Genomic DNA, 21,293 nt, shown 5'->3' with positions numbered 1-21,293 from the left:
CAAAATGCAGCTAAGTTCTCACTCGGAGCACGCGCGCGCGTCAACACCAAGTGGAGCAGTGGCCGCTCCGGAACCAAGAGGGCTTTTGTTTGTTTAAAAACGTTGTTTTTTTTTCATTTTATTTATAATATATGGACGCAGGAACACCTGCAGTATGTATATATCACCGCCAGACACTGCTTCAATATCGCAAACAGGAAATTTACAGTATCAGCGATGACCTCCAGGAGACGCTGCGGAACCTCCGCTTGCTTCGGAGACCTAGCCCTGAAGCCTCGACGTTTCCTGATGCCGGCAGCCGGGGAAGGAGACGACGCAAGCGGTGTGAGAGGAGACAGAAGCGCGGCAAGCGAGGGGGGATCCGTGCTAGGCTAAGAGCTAACCCGAGCCGGCAAGCTATCCCTTCTCTCTTTCTCTCCAATGTCTGCTCGCTGGATAATAAATTGGACTATATGAAAGTTCAGCGAACTACACGGCGAGAACACAGAGACTGCTGTGTTTTTGTTTTTACGGAGACATGGCTCAGCGACAGTATTCCCGACACCGCCATTCAGCTAGATGGGCTAGCCGCATTTCAAGCCGACAGAGACCCAGCGCTATGCGGTAAGACTCGCGGTGGTGGTTTATGTCTATATTAACACTGAATGGTGTAAGAACTCTGTGCTAGTCTCTGCTTATTGTTCACCGTTAGTGGAGTTTGTGGCTGTGAGATGTAGACCTTTTTATTTACCTCGAGAATTCTCCGTTGTTTACTTAATCGCAACCTACATCCCTCCCGATGCAAATACAAAACAAGCGCTATGGGAATTATACGAAGCCATAAGTGACTTCCAAAACACACACCCGGATGGTCTGTTTATTGTTGCTGGAGATTTTAATCATGCAAATCTCAAGAAAGTGTTCCCTAAATTCCACCAGTATGTGAACTTTGCTACGAGAGGAGCGAACACGCTGGATCTTGTTTACACAAACGTTCCAGACGCGTACAGGGCAGAGCCCCGCCCCCACCTCGGACACTCAGATCACATGTCTGTTATGCTTATTCCTGCATACAGACCCATCATCAGGCGATCGAAACCTGTCCTGAAAGAGGTGAAAATCTGGCCATCAGAAGCAATCTCTACTCTGCAGGACTGTTTCGAGTGCACTGACTGGGACATGTTCAGAGAGGCTGCAACTTACAGCGACAAAATCAACCTGGAGGAGTACGCATCATCAGTGACCAGCTACATAGAGAAGTGCATCGATGATGTGACCATCTCCAAGACCATTACCATCCGCTCCAACCAGAAGCCGTGGATGAATGCAGAGGTGCGTGCGCTGCTGAAGGCTAGAGATGTTGCTTTCAAATCAGGCAATAAGGCGGCCCTGAGAACAGCGAGGGCCAAACTCTCCAGAGCTATCAGAGAGGCAAAGCGTGCACACGGCCAGATCATTCACAGCCACCTCCAGAGCAGTAGAGACACTCGGCGCATGTGGCAGGGCATCCAGAGCATCACCAGCTACAAGACTACACCACCTGCTTGTGATGGAGATGCTTCCCTACCAGATGTGCTGAACCATTTCTACGCACGGTTTGAGGCACAGAACAATGTAACGGCGAGAAAGTCCACCCCTTCTTCCAGCGACCAGGTGCTGTCTTTTACTGTAGCCGACGTGAGGAAAACTCTATGCAGAGTCGACCCGCGGAAAGCTGCTGGACCAGACAACATTCCTGGCAGAGTGCTCAGAGAATGTGCAGACCAGCTTGCTGATGTCTTCACTGATATCTTCAACATCTCTCTGAGCAGCGCCGTTGTTCCAACATGCTTCAAGAACACCAACATCATCCCGGTGCCTAAGAATTCTTCTGTGTCCTGCCTCAATGACTATCGTCCCGTTGCACTCCCCCCGTCATCACAAAATGCTTCGAGAGGCTCGTCATGAGGCACATCAAAACCCTACTTCCCCCCACACTGGACCCTCTACAGTTCGCGTATCGTCCTAACCGTTCAACGGATGATGCCATATCCACCACGCTGCACCTGGCACTCACCCACCTGGACAAGAAAGACACATATGCCCGAATGCTGTTCATAGACTTCAGCTCAGCATTCAACACCATCATTCCTCAGCACCTGATCGGGAAGCTGAATATACTGGGCCTCAACACTTCTCTCTGCAACTGGATCCTGGACATCCTGACTGGGAGACCTCAGTCAGTCCGGATCGGTAGGAACACCTCCAGCACCATCACACTGAACACTGGAGCCCCCCAGGGCTGCGTGCTCAGTCCACTGCTGTTCACATTGCTGACCCATGACTGTGCAGCGATGCACAGCTCAAATCATATCATCAAGTTCGCTGATGACACGACTGTGGTGGGTCTCATCAGTAAGAACGACGAGTCAGCATACAGAGAGGAGGTGCAGCGGCTAACTGACTGGTGTGAAGTCAACAACCTGTCTCTGAACGTGGACAAAACCAAAGAGATGGTTGCAGACTTCAGAAAGACAAGGGGTGAGCACTCGCCGCTGAACATCGACAACTCTGCTGTGGAGATTGTCAGGAATACCAAATTCCTTGGTGTTCACCTAGCGGATGATCTCACCTGGTCCACTAACACCAGTAACATCAGAAAGAAAGCCCAGCAACGCTTCTACTTCCTGCGAAGGCTGAAGAAGGCTCATCTCCCCCCTCCAATTCTCACCACTTTCTACAGAGGAGTCATCGAGGGCATCATGACCAGCTGCATCACTGTCTGGTTTGGGAACTGCACTGTGGCAGATCGCAAGTCCCTCCAGCGGATCGTGAGGACAGCTGAGAAGATTATCGGTGTGTCTCTCCCCTCCATTACAGACATCTACACCACTCGCTGCACCCGCAAAGCACTCAGCATTGTGGGAGATCACACACACACTTCAACCTGCTGCCGTCTGGAAAAAGGTATCGAAGCATTCGAGCCCTCACATCCAGACTCCGTAACAGCTTCTTCCCACATGCTATCAGACTCCTAAACTCTTAGGTTGCAGGAGCGGTGTGTGAGTCAATAATTTGAGTTATTTTATGTTCAAAGAACTTACGAAAAGAGTCACAGAGTTCAAGAAGGGGCTACAATGCTGATAGGGTGTTTAAAGAGCTTTGAGACAGTTAAATCCAACTGATCACGTGTGGAGTGACATCAAAAATGCTGAAGGATTTCATTCATTTTCCTTCATTTAACCAGGAAAGAATCTCACTGAGATTAAAAATCTCTCTTACAGGAGAGTCCTGGCCAAGACAGGCAGCAGCACATACAATGTTTCCACCAACACCACAGACCACAGAATCTCTAATAAGCTATTTAAGACATTTACAATCCATTTTGCTCAATTCCAATGTCTGAAGAATGCTTTTTAAAACATTAGTGGCACTAAGTCATGTACTTTAAATACTTTCTTTACCAAATATAAGTCTGATGGTGCAGCCTAAAGAAAAGCTTGTTTTTCTATTTCAGTACGTACTGTGGAAACCTTAAGAAAATACAATGATTGAGAGTGTAATATCCATTACTTTTTTGATGTGAAGAATGCAGAACTGTGTAATGTACTCCAATCAGGTTGGGCTGGAATATCTGTTTGAAGGTGTCAGATGTTAATTGACTACCAACAGCCAAACAGACGTAAAGCATCTGATTCATTCATTCATTATCTGTAACCCTTATCCAATTCAGGGTCACGGTGGGTCCAGAGCCTACCTGGAATCATTGGGCGCAAGGCAGGGAATACACCCTGGAGGGGGCGCCAGTCCTTCACAGGACAACACAGACACACACACACTCACACCTACGGACACTTTGGAGTCAGACGTAAAGCAGTTATTAGGAATAAAGGTAAAACAATCAAATGCTAGTTCAGTGATTAACAAAACAGCTACATCTCTTTAAAAAAATCATAGGATTGAATAACATTTCAGAATTGATGTCAATGTGCAGCATTACAGCAGAGTGCACTTTTCTGAATCACACACCTGTTCTCTCTATGAAACGTTTGAACGACTGAAGACACAGTTGTTCTTCCAATATTCGTCTGCCCCCGGCGACCAGCTTCAGCACAAAGACCGTGATTTAAAACATGGTCCACAATTGTTGCCCTTATTTCATCTGGGACAAACCTATGGGCATGGACTCTCCTTCCTCTTCCTCTGTCTTGTCCCCTCAGTCTTCCACCACCCAGCCTTACCCCTCTTCTCCACTGTTCACCCTGTTCACGGCCTTGTCTTTCCACTGTGAGTCTGTGTGACACTGCAGTGTTCGGTGTCTATATGTATTTGTCAATTGAAGGTTCATGAGATGCACCTCTGAGCTATAGTTGAGAGCTGTTTGATCATTGTTTGATCTAAACCTTCACAAATTCCCCTTCTTCACTGAAAGCCAAGATTCACCTGAGAACAATTTAATCAGTTTAGGAAAAATTACCAAAATTTACCAAAAAGGTTTCATAGAAATGTACAAATGAGGCCTGAGAGATTATGACATGTTCAGCACTTTTGCAGGTAATGACCCAGGCAATGACCTAAAGCCTAAATGTATTGGAGGGTAAGACAATTCAACAGACAATCAGTAGAACACATTTTGATGAACATGACCTTTACATTGTATTAATCAGAATGACTATATTCTCAATAAGGGAACAGGGTGTTTGTGTAGAAAGGTAGTGTAGTAGGCCTCTGAAACTAAAACTATTAATAAATGTCTGTTTCAACGTCTGAAATCTGTACTACTTTATATTAGAGGATTAATAATTAACACCACTGCGTTCTGTATTAATCTACATTTTGCACAGCACCCCAACTTTTCTGGAAATGGGGTTTATCCATCACTTTGTAAAGAGAAGTCCTGGAGCTTACTGCAAATACATTATTAAAAGAACAGCAGGCTACCCCCCAGCTGTAGGACAGGGCTGAATCTACTGTAACTTAGCACCAACAAGTGGATACAGTCAGAAGCAGTGTTCAGAAAAGGCAGTGGAGTTCTCCTGTTTTCAGCCTTCAAAACACTGCCATGTTCAAGTCCATAGAAACCTACTAATGTCTCCAAATTACTGACAAATTTAACAAAACACAAGCCTTTTTCATCAGAAACTTTAATACACACTCTGTATAGAGGAGGGGTTCACTATCTCAACCTTCATCTGATCAGGGAAACACACACTTCACACACACACACACACTTCACAGACACACACACACACACTTCACAGACACACACACACACACTTCACACACACACACACACACTTCACTCACACAAACACACACTTCACTCACTTTTTTTCATTCAATTTTTTTAAACCATAATTCACAAGAACAACTCCAGAATTCTTCGAGGAAACCACTTCAACCTTCGTCAGAGTGTCGACCTGATTAAGATCGTGATGCACCTCTATGATGACAAGCTTATTCACTCCTACATCAACCTGAGAGAGAGAGAGAGAGAGAGAGAGAGAGAGAGAGAGGGAGAGAGAGAGGGAGAGAGAGAGAGAGAGTTTGTGTGTGTGTGAGAGAGAGAGTGTTTGTGTGTGTGTGTGTGTGTGTGAGAGAGAGAGAGAGAGTGAGAGTGAGAGAGAGAGAAGGACAGAGAGAGAGAATGTGTGTGTGTGTGAGAGACAGAGAGAGAGAGAGAGAGAGTGAGTAAGAGTGTGTGAGAGAGAGAGAGAGTGTGTGTGTGTTAGAGAGAGAGAAGGACAGAGACAGCGAGAGAGAGAGAGAGAGAGTGTGTGTGTGTTAGAGAGAGAGAGAGAAGGACAGAGACAGCGAGAGAGAGAGAGAGAGAGAGAGAGAGAGAGAGAGAGAGAGAGAGAGAGAGAGATGGTACAGTGTTAGAGAAGTGTTTTACTCTACATCTGTTTACTGTGGAGGAATAAATATGTCATTAATGCAAATAAATAAAAAATATTACATACATAAATATATGACATTAATGAGTGAAAAATGAACGAAATTCCAAATAAATGCTGTAAGAAATTAATAAATATATTTATAAAATGAGAAGGATATGAATAAATGTATGTATTTCCATATTTATTCATTTTTATATATTTCCACATTTCTACATTTATTTTTGTGTTTCTGTGTCTGTGTTAATTGAGTGTGCTATTCTCAGGAGACCCACATTTTATTCCTTGATTCATATCTCGACTCAGGAAACACACACTGAACATTCACTACATTATTTAATTAAACATAATGAACTCTGACCTCTTTGTTTCTCAACACCACTGTTAATAATGTTCAGAATTAGGGTGAATGCAGTATTCCCCACTTGCCCCTACCACATATGGCACTTTTCCACTGTATGGAACTTATTCGACGAGTAAACACAACGAGTAAACAACGTTTAAGGTCACTGCTGCCATTGCTGTGTTCTCCAAAGTCCACTGTTCCTGCTAGAGACTGGGTTTAGAGGTGACACCCAATACATTTAGTGATAATATCTGATTGTGGAACTCTTCTGAAGGAGAATGAGGCCCTAAATGTAACTAAAGTCCAGCAGCTCCTCTGATATCACTGCAGACTGGTGCAGAGCTGCTACAGAGCGGCGCTAGTCGCCTGGGAATGAAGCGCTGCTCTGTTCTGATGACGTATCAGGGTCTTGAAGAGTCGTCGTAGGGGGAGATTTAACCACTGCACCCTGTAACTCAACCCCAAGGGGAGCGAGGACACTCAGAAACAAGGGGGAGGGGGGAATGGGGAATGGGATTCACCCTAAAGTGAGTACTGCAGCAGCTGGGGTAACTACAGTCTGGGTTACAGTGTAATGTAAAGCTTCCACAAGGGGGCGTTTGTGTTCATGTTCAGTTTAGGTTTGTGTCTCTTAAATATAACTTTATTATTCCCACTCAAACAGCACAATCTTAACTAGAACCTTTATCTAGAACCTCCTTTCAGCTTGTTCATGTTTTTCTGGGGATTACACATTTATTACCAACAGACAAACCATAATCACGTATAAAAAGTTAAATGTACCTTGATTCTGTAGTTCACTCCTCCAGCAACTTGGGTTTGGTACGTCAGAGCCTCGAAACGAGAAAACTCCTCTCCAAGCTGCTTTTGGACTTCAGGCTGTAGCTGAAATAATAAAAAAAACATTTTACAACTACAGCACAAACAACAGTAAATCAGAATAATATCTCCACAGACTGTCTTCACTTTTAATAACAATAATACTAACAGACCACCTTCACTATAATAATAGTACTGATGATGATGATGATACAGCTTCAGCTTAAAGTCACTGTTCTCAATGCAAAGTGTGGGCTGGAGGGGTCTATGTGGAACTGTTTTGACCTAATCCAGTTTATGAACTGTGCATTAAGAAGGTTTTTCATGCAATTACAACAGTTTATAAACAACCAGATATTGTGCTGTAAGCTGTTTATAAACTCTCATGAGCTTTAGAAGAAGTGTTATCAGTTTAGACCCAGATTAGACACAAGGTATCAACAGTTTTCCGTCAGTGAAATGAATAACACACTGGAACACAGCAGTGGGTTTTAATTCTGACCCTGAGCAGGACGGAGCACTTACAGAAGAATAAATTACAGAGAAGAACAACATTCACCTTCCTGCAGATCTCATTCACGCTGTTGTCAGCGTTCTTCCACTCTGACCATCCTCCAAGTTGTGGAGTTGTTGGAGCAGACTCTGCGATCGCGAACAAGACAACAACGAGCAGGAGACAGAAGCGAGACGCCATGGTGCTGAGGAGAGTCTTTCAGGAGAAGTGACACCTCTGAGTGAGTGGAGTGGAGTTCTGAGAGTGAGTTCAAACTGCTGTAAAGCTGCTGTATTTATACCTGCATCTTCATCACTATCACCTTCATCTCTCAGCACAGGAACCAATCAGAAATTAAACCACTCCCTGAGGCAATAATAAGAGCCTTGCCTCATTTTCCTGTGAAACCTCTTCCTCCAGATGTTTGGAAAAATACTTGATTTCTTCGTTTTAAACAATTTCTCTGCAGAAAAGATTTCTTTATTTTTATTTTCAGAGGAAAAAACACCTTTAAAACCTTTGCTGTGTGTGTGTGTGTGTGTGTGTGTGTGTGTGTGTAAATTTATATAAAATTATATTTATAATATTCGGTGGATGGTAATAAAAAATAAAAAAGTGAATGTGTAATCTCAGGGACACTGATGGACCACAGAGTGGAAAGAAAGGAACAGCTTCAGGAAACTACAGTGGAGGAAAAGCCAAGCAAGACTCTGCCTCTCTGAGACACTCTTTTCAAACCCACACTATTAATCTGTAGTTTGTTTCTATGGAAACAGTTTGAGTAACCACTACTTAAAAGAAAATATATTTTTTTTACATTATTTAAAATGTTTTAGTATGTGCTCCTATTTTGAGAGAATAACTGAGTGCACTAATATTTTTAATTTGAACGAACTTAAAATATCAATTTGTAGCCGGGACCACACCCTATAGCACTTTGCCAGATTTTCATTGGTCAGTTCCAATGAGCCTAGTCTTGGTTTGTTTTGTGGAAGACCCTGTACAAGTTTGGAAGCCTTTTTCTCATTTTTACACGATAAGATTTGGTGTTTTCTGCATTTTACCTTTTTCCTTGGGAAAATACCTTTTTAGGACATAGTTTTCATTTCTTCTTTTCTTCAGAGAAGAGCTAATTACAGTCACAAATTACAGCTGACTGAGTCAAACGAGATGTCTATTTTCCCTCAAGCTCTTTTTCACATTCTGGAAATTGGTGAGTTGTTTTCCATAAGTAAGTGACTGAAAAGAAAAATGATTTTATGCTTATCTTATGTTAGAAAATTAATTACAGTGTGTGAATTTTAGAGTCATTACAAAGTGTAAAGGTGGTTTGTGTTCAACTGTAAACCAAACACAGTTTTCTAACTAGACAAATTAACTTTTATATTCTTAATCTGTGCTGGTCCTAGTGGTTTGGCTGAGGTTAACAGTTTCCTTTACTTCGTTAAATGTTCTGGGCCTCAGAGTTAATATCAGACATTACCAGCCTCACAGATAAAGTTATTGGAAATGCAAATACTGTCCTTTTCTCTGTGTGAAGAGAGCACAAGGATTGAGCCTTGTCCTTGGTAGCATCAGGAACATTAAAAATTAATATTAAATTATTTAAACTTTGTACATTATACTGTTTGTGAAAATAAATATTGAAATATGACCATAACTTAAGGCAAAAATGTCAGAGACAAATTTCTTAAAACCTGGAGAAATAAAACCCAAATTATCTCATGCATGTCACGCTCTTCCAGAACCCTGAGCTAACAGCCATAGACACATCATTGGAAGTCCCCTCAAGGCTCTAAGTTCTTCATAAGTAGCTCTGTGAGTATCTTTTCTTTATCTGTCTGTTTCTTTACACCTGACTGTCTAGCTACACCTGTCTATCTATCTGTTCCTCTACAGCTAACTATTTATCTATAGATCTCTGTCTTTCTGTCTATATTTAGACAAATTGTAATTGACACTCAACACTGCTTTTTGTCTCTCACTCTCTATAGAATCTGGATGATGCAGATTTCCAGGTCATTGGTCCAAAACCAGGCATCACCTCTACTGAACCCTTCAAGAGTCAGGATCATCCTAGAAGGCAGTCTTGAAATGGATGAACTTACCAACCTACCTCAGGCAAGGTGCCCTTTGTTTGTTCTGACATATAGAGCATGAGATACACCCAAGTTTCTAAAGCTGAAGAATGTTCTTGTTGTGTACGAAACATTTCTGAACATTGCAAAAGTGCACGTAAAGTGCTTGTTTTATTGTGTATCACTTTTAGACTGTTCTGCTGCTGCACTGTCAGTAAACTCAACATGGTGCTAACTTTTGCTGTCACTGTAATGGTACTCTCACACCTGTCATCACAAAGTGCTTCGAGAGGCCCGTCATGAGGCACATCAAAACCCTACTTTCTGCATCACTGTCTGGTTTGGAAACTGCACTGCGGCAGATCGCAAGTCCCTCCAGCGGATCGTGAGGACAGCTGAGAAGATTATCGGTGTGTCTCTTCCCTCCATTACAGACATCTACACCACTCGCTGCACCCGCAAAGCACTCAGCATTGTGGGAGATCACACACACCCTTCACACACACTCCTCAACCTACTGCCGTCTGGAAAAAGGCATCGAAGCATTCGAGCCCTCACATCCAGACTCCGTAACAGCGTCTTCCCACATGCTATCAGTCTCCTAAACACCTAGAGACTGAGACACACACACACACACACTTCTTCACGCAAACACTGGTCTGTTGGACTGTAAATGAGTGTACTGTTTACACATATCCGGTTTACATCATGTTTACATCCGTTTACAGCACAAATACACTTTAAATTGCAGTGTCTCCCCCCCCCGTACTTATGGTTTTGCATTGTCTTGTATTGCATTGTATTGTATTGTACTGTAGGGACATTGTTTTGTATTTTCTTAGCCATATCTTTTGCACTTTAATGTGTGTGCACTGTTTTATGTTGCACTAGCTTTGCAGTAGTCGCACTTTAATGTTGTGTATTGTCTTATGTAGCACCTTGGTCCTGGAGGAACGCTATTTCGTTTCACTGTGTACTGTAAACACTGTATACTGCTGAAATGACAATAAACTTCTTGAACTTGAACTCTCAAGGGTATATGTTCACTTCCCTTTAGTTCGGGAACATAATTTTAAGTTATTCTATTATAATTGTGGATTTTTAAATTGTGTTGATTTCATACGCCTCCTTTCATCTTCTGAACTTACATTGTGTTATTTTATTTTACACAGTGATTCCCACAAATATTCACCTCTCTTTCTGTAGAAGGCAAGGCAAGTTTTTTTATAGAGCACCTTTCATACAAAAGCAATTCAAAGTGGTTTACAGACAAAAAAAAAATTGTTAAATTAAAAGCCAGAATAAAAATCCAATAAAACAATTACTTAAAAATTAAAATGAATAAATGATTAAAAATGATTAAAACAATTTTAAATGATATAATAAAAGAAATGTTTTACATTACGTTAGAGTGATGCTGATCTAGTAACTGCTTTAATATGAGACTAAAACTGACATCTGAGTCCATTAATACACCAAGGTTGTGAGCCAGTTCTTTAGATTTGAAGGCTCTCGAGTCCAGATCCGCAGCCAATCTGTGTCTCAAGAGTTCTTTTGACTATGTGAGGTACAAACTCAGGTAACATGATGGTAAGTACCAACACTGTCTAGTTTAATTATACTGAAATGCTCATCAGGTTTTAAGTGCTTAGGTTAAAAGGAACATTGTAAAGAACAAGAGATCTGGATTACGGTTCTACAAACACACACACTTTCACATTTATGCAGTACATGTACACAGGAAGTTAATAAGAAAATGAACAAAGTGCGTCATAATAAAATTTCACTAAAATACTGAAAATTACTGAATAAACAGTCCTCAGTAATTCTGCAGTGTTGTAATTATATGAGTATGTTTTACATTACGATAGAGTGAAAAAAATCCATAAGAACCAAATAAAATCATGGTCCTCTGTACCATTTCCTTTTACACCACACTCTGACATGTTACAGTACTGGAATAGTGGTGTCAAAGTCAGAATTGTCAAAAATGGTAATGGTAATTTTACCCGAGTTTGTACGTCACATAGTGGAAAGAACTCTTGAACCGGCTCACATTCAGTCTTGTTGTGCAACATACATTTACTTTATCTGTGTTTCTTCACTATAACCATTTTTAAAATGCTTTCTGGTTCAATAAAAATGCTCTCCCCATGACTGCATGTGTGTGAGGATGAAAGAGGTGCTGAGAGAAATAAGACGTTCTGAAACCTTTCACTGATATTTAGACCAGTGACAACACTCTGTAGACAATTCTGTCAATTCTAAGAAGACAGCAGACCACACAGCTGCTGAATGGTAGAAAAGCACTGCATAAAAACAGACAAAATTATTTTGTCACAGCATTTTAAATAAAGGACCCCAGACAATTAAAAATATTTTTATAAATGAACGTGTTTTACTTTGCAAGAGCTGAGGTTTTCAAACCGAAACATAAACAGAAGAAAATGTGACCCACCGTGACCCTGAACTGGATAAGCACTTACAGAAAATGAATGAATGAAAAAGGGCTAAAAGAGCTGTGTAACTGCTGCCTGTTCCTCAGCCCTAGACAGAGACATGAAGGCAACGTTCACGATTGTGATCAAAAAACACTTTTCATAAAATTCAGTAGATGTTTCTGCACTATTTGCTGCTCTCTAGTCGGTTTGCACTGGACACTGGTCTAATGTGATTACAAACCCCCGGTGTCAGTGAAGGGTCAAATCAAATCAAATTTATTTGTATAGCGTTTCTTATAACGGATGTTGTCACAAAGCAGCTTCACAGCATTCCAGTAAAGACAAAGTTTTGACATGACATGTAAAAATGTAAACACTATAAAGAATGTAAACATCCCCACGTGAGCGAGGCCAGGGTTACAGTGGCAAGAAAAACTACCTCTGTCCTATCTAATCATTCACACAATCCTCTATTTTCTTTAATCTGTGTTTGTCATCGGGCTTGGCTGAAATATACAATTGTGTGTCGTCTGTGTAACAGTGAAAGTGAATGTCATGGTTTCTTATAACTGTGCCTATAAATAACGGTTCTAAAGTAGAGCCTTGCAGAATTCCAAACTGGAAGATAAATTGTTTACTTTTACAAATAGATAACATTCCGTTAAGTAAGATTTGAACCATGATAGGGCTGTCCCTGTAATTCCCTGTAATGTTTTCTAACCTTTCTAATGGAATATTGTGGTCTATCGTATCGAAGGTCAAGGAGCACTAACAGGGAAATGTGGCCTTGATCAGAGGCAAGAAGAATTTGTTTGTTATCTTGACTAGAGCTGTCTCAGTGCTATGATGTGGCCTGAATCCTGATTGGAATTTTTCATATATATGATTCTTATGTAGATATGAACTTTTTCTAAGATCTTGGATAGAAATGGCAGATTAGAAATAGGCCTGTAATTAGACATGTGCTAGCTTATTAAATTAGATCAGAGGTTTAATAACTGCTAGTTTAAAAGCTTTGGTACATGGCCCAGGCTAAGGGATGAGTTTACTAAAAATAAAAAAGTTGATTTATTTCAGTAATTCCATTCAAAAAGTGAAACTTGTATATTATACTCATTCATTATACACAGATTGATATATTTCAAGTGTTTATTTCTTTTAATTTGATGATTATACAGCACCCTCCATAATTATTGGCACCCCTAGTTAAAATGTGTTAAAAGCCTTAAAATAAATTATTTTTTTTATTGCAGAAGCGTAATCTCACTCTGAAAACAAATTATATAAAAAGCATCCTTCAATTCAAGTGAAAAAAAAAGAATAAAGAGAAAATCCTGACTAAGAAATAATTATTTTCCATAAAATGACCTGTTCCACAAATATTGGCATCCTTAACAATTTCTTGAAAATAAATGTATTTGAACCATTTATGTCATTTCTACTGTAGTGTAAACACACTTCATAAAAAAGTGTGACCTTCATAAATCAGGCAATGGCTACGAGAAAATAGCCACCCACCTGCAGATGTCCTTATCTACAGTCAGAGCAATCATCAAAAAATTCAAACATCTGGAACTGTGACAAACATCTGGAACCGTGACAAACATCTGGAACTGTGACAAACATCTGGAACTGTGACAAACATCTGGAACCGTGACAAACAAGCCTGGAAGAGGACGCAAGTGTATCTTGACACCACACACCGTGAGAAGGATGGTAAGAGAAGTAAAAAGTTATTCAAAGCTCACTGTAAGAGAATTGAATCAAATGGTAGCATCTTGGGGTTACGAGGTCTCCCAAACCACCATCAGGTGCTATCTACATGCCAACAAGCTGTTTGGGAGGCATGCATGGAGAAAGCCTTTTCTGAGTTATAAGCGTAAACCGGTGGAGTTTGCCAGCGGTACTGGGATTATACTGGGACTGTGTGCTTTGGTCAGATGAGACCAAAGATAGAGCTTTTTGGCAACAAACACTCTAAGTGGGTCTGACGTAACACCAAGGATGAGTACGCAGAAAAACACCTCATGACTACTGTTAAGTATGGGGGACGATCGGTGATGCTGTGGGCCTGTTTCTCCTCCAAAGGACCTGGGAACATTGTAAGGACACATGGGATCATGAACTCTTTGAAATATCAGGACATTTTGAATCAGAATCTGGAGGCCTCTCACCGAAAGCTGAAAATGGGTCGCCACTGGATCTTTCAGCAAGATAATGACCCTAAACATGTGGCCAAATCTACTCAAAAATGGTTCACAAGGCACAAAATCAAGTTTCTCTCATGGCCATCTCAGTCCCCAGACCTCAACCCAATAGAAACCCTGTGGAGTGAGCTGAAGAGGAGAGAGCGTAGGAGAAGACCCAGGACTCTGGATGATTTAGAGAGGTTGTACAAAGAGGAATGGTCGAAGATCCCTCTTTTTGTATTCTCCCATCTTGTGAATAGTTATAGGAGAAGATTAAGTGCTGTCTTGTTGGCAAAAGGAGGTTGTACAAAGTACCAATAACTGTGGCACACATGATTTCGTTTAAAAGATTTATTTCTTAATGTGTGATTATTTCCCACCAAATAAAGGCACATTAATTAAAGCTTAGATTTTTCTCTTTTTTGCATTGTTGTCCTATATTACTTTTTTTAAAGAATTTATTAGAAGCCAAAGAATGCTTCTTAACCAGGGGTGACAATGATTATAGAGGGCGCTGTGACTGACAGCTAATGAAAACCCCAAATTCAGTATCTCACAAAATTAGAATATTATGAAAAGGTTCAATATTGAAGACACCTGGTGCCACACTGTAATCAGCGAATTAACTCAAAACACCTGCAAAGGCCTTTAAATGGAAGACTGCTGACTTGACAGTTGTCCAAAAGATGACCATTGACACCTTACACAAGCAGAGCAAGACACAAAATAACATTGTTAAAGAGGCTGGCTGTTCATAGATCTCTGTGTCCAAGCACATTAATACAGAGGTGGAGGGAAGGAAAAGATGTGGTAGAAAAAAGTGTAAAAGCAAGAACCACCATGCACAGACATATTCAATACATGGGTTTCAGCGTCGCATTCCTTGTGTCAAGTCACTCTTGAACAAGAGACAGCGTCAAACGCATCTCGTCTGAGCTAAAGACAAAAAGGACTGGACTGCTGCTGACTGGTCCAAAGTTATGTTCTCTGATGAAAGTAAATTTTGCATAGTATTGTATCACATATAATCTCTACAGTTTCATCTTGTCTACATGACCCTGCTCCAAACTCTCTTCTGAAGCTTTGTCTTTGAGACATTCCAATTGGTTTTCACTGTCATCACAGTACTGAGACAGCAATGGTTTTCAGACACTCTGGTGTAGTCTGACAGGCCTTGATTTTTTTACAAATTACACCCATCTCAAATTATTTTTTCTCAAAGTGTTACACATGCTTTTCTTCAGAATAATCTCTGCAACAACAATAATGAATCAGTAAGAGTGTCATACATCTATTTTTAAATTTACTCTAAATTAAGACTTTCCAAAAACCTGATTTCTGAAATATTGTGAAAAAACACGTTCTAAACATTTCTTGACAAGACTTTTGTGGTCAGAACTTTGTAAACACGGGTGTTGGCCACACCCCAGCTAGCAAAATTCAGGAAACTTTTGCCCCCATTGCATTCTCTTCTCCAGAGGGCGAGATACATGTTTGTAATATTTCATTATAGAAATGTCATATAACAAAAAACATAATAAAAGTCTTGGAGATGAAACAGGGTGTATGAAATCAACACATTTTAAAATCTACAATAATAATATAATAATGTTCCCTAATTAAATGCAAAAATATGTACAATTGAGAGTACCACCACAATGACAACATATCTGACAATGTAATATTAGTAAGTGTGCTTTTCATACAACCTTGAAACAATGTAAACATACAGCAATTGCAATGTATATAAACAGTACGTAAAATCAATGCATAGAAAATACATTTATAACTGACATTGAAATTTGAAATTGGCAGTGTCATGATTTCCTAAACCCAATTAACATTCAAATCCTGTTTTTCAAAGAAACAATTGGTTTTACACCCTAAGAACTGCCTTTTACATTCAGACTTTTCTTTAAAAATATGTTATTCATTTACTACGCTAAGGCCATATAACAAAACACTTAAAAAACAAAAATATTTCACCAGTAGGTTTAGAAAAGTAAAAAAAAAAATGGCAGAAGTGTACTTTAAAACAGTTTGAGTTTCCTGAAATGTGTGGAAGTACACATTTGACACTTATTCATGGCATACATCAGTTCCATCAACAGTTTGCAAGCCTCTGCTGTGTTGTCACACTTTGTCAATACCTCACTGCCCTCAACAATGATGGAGATATCAGCCGTATCCTCATCTCTGGCAGCCTGGACCACAGGGATCTTCAGGAGGTGCAGTGTAGTGAAAGAACACTCAAGTGCAGTCACCTCAGTTGTACTCCTTGTTGAATTCCAGCTCTGTAATTAAACATATAGAGATTATGTACATGTTCTGTTCTCTTCAATATATTTTCTTTAAAAATATTTAACGAAAAACTGTAAAATGCTTATTCATGCAGATTCATTAACTACAGAACTTCAAGTGTAAAAGATGATCAGGTTGTAGTACAAACGGTTATACAAATGATTATGCTACAACTGATGCTAAAGATCTCATCTAAATAACTTAAAGGCTAAGCAGCAGCTCTATGAAAGTGTCAAACAAATAAATACAGTGGAGTTTGAGTTCCTAACTAAGTGACTGAGAAGAAAAATGATTTTATGCTCTGGTTTTTCCGGCAATTTAATAAAATTGTCAGTTTTAAAGGAAATTAAGCTGCTATTTTCATTTTAATTCATACTTATATATGTCAGTAACTACAATAATGTGAAATATTCACGGAGGTCCATTAAGTGGTGCTTAGCCTTTAAATTAACCTATCTGTGTTTCTCCCTGCCCACCTGCATTTTTCACTGCCCACTAGTTTTCTTACTGCAGTCCATCTTTACTTAATTACACAAAGAAAATTAATTAGTTCATGTTCATAGATAATTTTGAAAAATTTAACTAACTCCAAAATAAACTACTTCACATGATTTTTTTTTCTCTCAGTAAATATGCTTCTATCATTTTCAATATAACCTCCTTCAACCCATTAATCACTAGCCCAAAATCACTGCTACTCCCTAACAAAGGATTAGTGTATGTGGAATTATATATTTATAACATTACATTACACAAGAAACCAGCACTGAGTTTGAGAATGTATTTTAACCTACTTAGCTAGTACTTCTTAATGTGTTTAAGCAGTTTATTTCTTATTTTATTTCTTATACTAAGGTATGCAGTTCTGTGACATAAAACCCCACAAAGATGCTCACATCGTCTTGTAAAATACGCCATCAAACCACATAATTACTCAAATTATAATAACTCATGTATGAGCAAGTGTCATGTCATTTAAATGTTTTCTATGTCAGAGGAAAAAAAGAGCTCGCTAGAGTTAAACAGGTTAGCTAAAGTCTGTCATTTGAAAAAAAAAAACGGTTCAATATTACGTATGTAACATATAGCAGTTGATAGAATAACGTACATCACATTAACGATGTTAACTACATTTGGGCGATACCAAAATACATGTATCTGAAAATATAAGGTTAAACTGAAATACTTACAGGATGAAGCTGTTCCCTGAGGCTGGTGAGAGGTGCTCGCGCGCTGCGGTCACTGAAAATAGTGCGTATTTTCATCATATTCTTCTGTGTTTTTACAGCGGTTCACTTCTGTCACCTTCTGTTTTCTCATTCAGAGTTCATTCATTTTAAAGCTGTCGTTCCAGTTCAGTCATCTTCAAAAACTTAAATAACAATGCCCTCCCTTCATTTCTGTCATTCGTGTCCCAGTCATTACATCAATATTCTAAAATATTACAATATTAACAAAGCTTACCTATAACTGTAGGGCATTTAACACGTTAAAATAATGACTCTATTTATTTAACATTAATTACATTGTTTTCCAGACAGTTACCAGTATTGACTTTTATTTTTAGATGTGGGCCACATACGATTAATACGCCATGTTTAATAAAGTGCTCTGATCCGTGTAGTGTGCTAACTGCAGTGGCATTCGCCTCGCCAGCCGACAGTGCCAACGTGCAGCTGGAACTGGGCCAGATCTACCTTGCTAGCTGGGACACTGCTGATTGTATTTTTTATAAATTGGATGTGGTTTTATTCTTAGAGCGTAACAAATGTGAGGTGACACTCTGTTTGTAACGTGCTTAGTTTTGTGTTCTGTTTTGTATTGTTTCTTGTTTGTGCTCCCCTCGTCATAAGACTGTTTCCCCCTGTCTTGTGTCTGCTTCCTGCTTGTTCTCAGGTCATGTGTGTGATACCCTTCCCTTGTGTATCTAGTGTCCAGGTGTCTGTTGTTGGTGTGGTCTTTATATAGTCCTCTTCAGTGTTTCTTGTTGTGGGTCATTGAATGTATCAATGTTGTATGTGTGTTGTATGTATGTTTGTGGTCTGTGCTTAATGACTCTGTTCCTTAGCCTTGCTCTATGTTTAACCTTGCTATGTGTTTCACCCCTTTGTTCTGTATCTTCCTGCTGCTGCACTGACGGTAAACTCAACATGGTGCTAACTTTTGCTGTCACTGTAATGGTACTCTCAAGGGTATATGTTCACTTCCCTTTAGTTCAGGAACATAATTGTAAGTTATTTTATTATAATTGTGGATTATTTAATTGATTGTTGATTTCATACGCCTCCTTTCATCTCCTGGACTTATATTGTGTTATTTTATTTTACACAGTAATCCCCACAAATATTCACCTCTCTTTCTGTAGAAGACAAAGGCAAGTTGAGTTTTTTATAGACCATCTTTCACACAAAAGCAATTCAAAATGCTTTACAGAAAAAAAAAACTGTTAAATTTAAAGACAGAATAAAAATCATAGAAGTCCAACAAAACAATTACATAAAAAGATTAAAATGAGTAAATGATTAAAACAATTTAAAATGATATAATAAAAGAAAAGAACTGAAGTGCCGTTACAGAATAAAAGTGCAGAGTGTTTTAAACTGAGCTGTAGCTGCTCAAACAGGAATGTTTTAAGCCTTGATTTAAAAGTGTCTAAAGTCAGGGCTTCAGACACTTTAGAAACGCTGCCTCTCCATGTTTAGTTTTGACCTGAGGTGAGAACCGTGATGCGGTCCGTGGGCATGCGGAGGTTCAGTTCAGGTAAATGTGCCAATGTGCCAATTCACCACTTTGGTATTTTGTTTTTTATTGACTTCCTGTTTTTTACATGCACCATATCACTGTGAAAGTGTGTGCGTCTGTTTGTAGGGTCTTATGCCAGATCTCTGGTACTTTGCCATATTCCTTTCCAAGTAAATATGTACAACTTGTTGGACATTTCAGTATAATTGAAATAGACTTTCCTGGCACTTACCATCATGTAACCAGAGTTTGTACATCACATGGTCAAAAGAACTCTTTAACCGATTCATATCCAGTCTTTATTGTGCAACATACTTTTATTTTATCTGAGTTTCTTCACAATAATTCCTGTTCCCAGGGTCTGGCCCTCCGTCTGTTTTTTATATTAAATATAGCTACACAGTCGCTTAACCAATATAGACACTCAAGGTACGAAATTAAAGCTTTAAGTCTCGGCTTTTTATTGATTCTGACCATTTATATATATTTCCATTTTAAAAACATGTATTTTTGGTCGAAATACACCTTGCCAGGATTGTTGTTATGCAAAATAATCGTCATATTACACAAGTTTTTATTTTTCACGGCGCCATATTTGAATTTTCACAAGCCATCCGCCATTCGAACGGGCAGACTCTCAGGATTACGAGGATATAAGACATTATACGCTAAAATGTAGAACTAGGGAAATAAAGCCGAAAGAATGAGATATTTCAAGCGTCAGGTCTGATTCAGGTCTGAAGAAACGCGTGTGCGTCTTTGTTCCTAAACCGGGGAAAACCGCCAAAACAAAGGAGTTTCACCGCTAACACTTACTTTAAGAAGTCTTCTTCCAAACGAGACCAAATGCGAGTCTTTCCGGGAAACCGTTCGCGTATAATCCTCATGTTTGTGTCAGGAGTGCTGGTCCGGAAAAATCTTCTGACAAAATACGAAAATGTTTTAAAAATCTCGCTCGCAAAGATCCGCCATAACAGTGAGCCCGGCAGTTTCTCCCTCCTCCCTGCTGAGCAGCCAAACGCGTTTGAACCCGCTGACGACTCGTTCAAGAGGAAGGGACAGAAGCGTAAACATCCGGGAGAGGCGGGTTATCCCTGGCCTTAGCTTTAGCGCGCTGCTAAAGCGCTAAATTCGGTCGCGACAACAGACCAGACGCCCCGAGAGAGACTCAAACGGTTCGGTTTACCTGCGAGAGGCTCCACAAACAGTAATCAAGTCAATAAACGTGTTCTGAGAGCTTATATTTCTTTATTTGCCATTTAAATGTCCATTTAAATGGCCGACCGAAGCGCCTCAGCCGCTGGCCTCACAGCCACAGCTGATCCCGCCTCCGAGCCTCAGAATTTAAAGGGACACGCACCTCGGTGAGAACTGAACGCAGTTTGACTGTAATTTTGCAGAAAAATTAATAATTTTGATTATGGAGAGCTTGGGACGCAAAGAGACACTTGGAGAGGCCACCTGTCCACTGTCTGCTCCAGCTACAATAACTCCAAATCAGTATGAGGTATCAACTCCAAATTTTAGCCTGTGAAAATAGACCCCTGGAGACACACTTTTAACAAGAAAAAAGTAATGGGACTCATGAACTCTTCAGTTTATAGTCACTAACATTTTGTTTTTTTTCAAAAATAAGAAAAGCGCCTACATTTTTTTGTGGTTTTCATAAGCTTTTCACCACTTCAAATATATTTCAGGATCTCAAAATGGTTTATTTTACAAATTTGAAGGGTTTTCTGTAAAAATAAATCATGATAATGCCTCTAGTTTATTCACTGCCTGAACAGATAGCCTCTAGATTTGGGTATGTAGTTTCAGACGGAAAATGGAAAAAAGGCCTGGACTGTTAATAAAATGCCTCCTGATTCATTACAAATGTTCTTCACATGACTGCGTGTGGATTAATTTCTTTCTCTGTCTGTTGCTGATAAAGGGCTTATTATGCAGTTATAGTCCCAGCTCATGTCTTTACGAGTCTAAGATTTAAAGAAGGTCAGAGCTCAGTGGGAGGATGAATGAGGTGCTCAGA

General features: G+C 39.8%; 1 long non-coding RNA gene across 1 annotated transcript; it reads right to left on the bottom strand.

Annotated features, from left to right (window-relative positions):
* Positions 1-5,228: 5,228 nt before the first annotated feature.
* Positions 5,229-20,540, bottom strand: LOC136699832 (uncharacterized). Its single transcript, XR_010803678.1, has 3 exons — positions 20,081-20,540; positions 6,985-7,086; positions 5,229-5,435 (listed from the first exon to the last, which is right to left on the bottom strand). It is a non-coding gene; the product is annotated as an uncharacterized lncRNA (long non-coding RNA).
* Between the last annotated feature and the right edge of the window lie 753 nt (positions 20,541-21,293).

This window comes from Hoplias malabaricus, chromosome 6, assembly GCF_029633855.1.
Source record: "Hoplias malabaricus isolate fHopMal1 chromosome 6, fHopMal1.hap1, whole genome shotgun sequence".
In the NCBI taxonomy this organism is placed as follows: domain Eukaryota; kingdom Metazoa; phylum Chordata; class Actinopteri; order Characiformes; family Erythrinidae; genus Hoplias; species Hoplias malabaricus.
The sequence above is the reverse complement of the archived record's forward strand: the minus strand, read 5'-3'. Positions and strand labels throughout refer to the sequence as shown.